The following is a 531-nucleotide window of genomic DNA, read 5'->3' as shown; positions in this document are numbered from 1 at the left end:
TGGGGTTGGGGGGGGGTGTTTTCCATATTCGAAGGGCATGTGGGTATATGGGCTTGTGAACATTCTGGTGATGAACATTCTCCTGAGAGAAAACGCCAAATTACACGTTATGATTATTATTTTTAATTGATTACTCTTGCCATCTATCTCTGTGTTTTTCGGGAAGAGGTTTGCCGTCAAGCTGGGTGGCCCCAGTTCAGTGTGGGACCAATGAATATGCGTAAGCATTTAAGGGGAGGTGGTTGGATGGTTATTTCACTATCTTATGTGAAAGGCATAGGTGTGTATATATCTATATGCACCAAAAAAGAAAAAAAATAAATTGCCCCCCATGGTGTCCCTGTGCTTTTCACATAAGATAATGAAATGACTATCTGGCCTCCTCCCCTTAAATACTTACGCATATTCATTCAACCGTTGGATGGGATGATGGGGGAATAACACTTGTATCTTTTTTTTTTATTTATTGGGTAGAATAACACTTGTACTTTCCACCCCTATCCAATAGTTGAAGGTTTGATCGTCGGTGTG

This window comes from Macadamia integrifolia, chromosome 13, assembly GCF_013358625.1.
Source record: "Macadamia integrifolia cultivar HAES 741 chromosome 13, SCU_Mint_v3, whole genome shotgun sequence".
In the NCBI taxonomy this organism is placed as follows: Eukaryota; Viridiplantae; Streptophyta; class Magnoliopsida; order Proteales; family Proteaceae; genus Macadamia; species Macadamia integrifolia.
Note: the sequence above shows the minus strand (reverse complement) of the source record.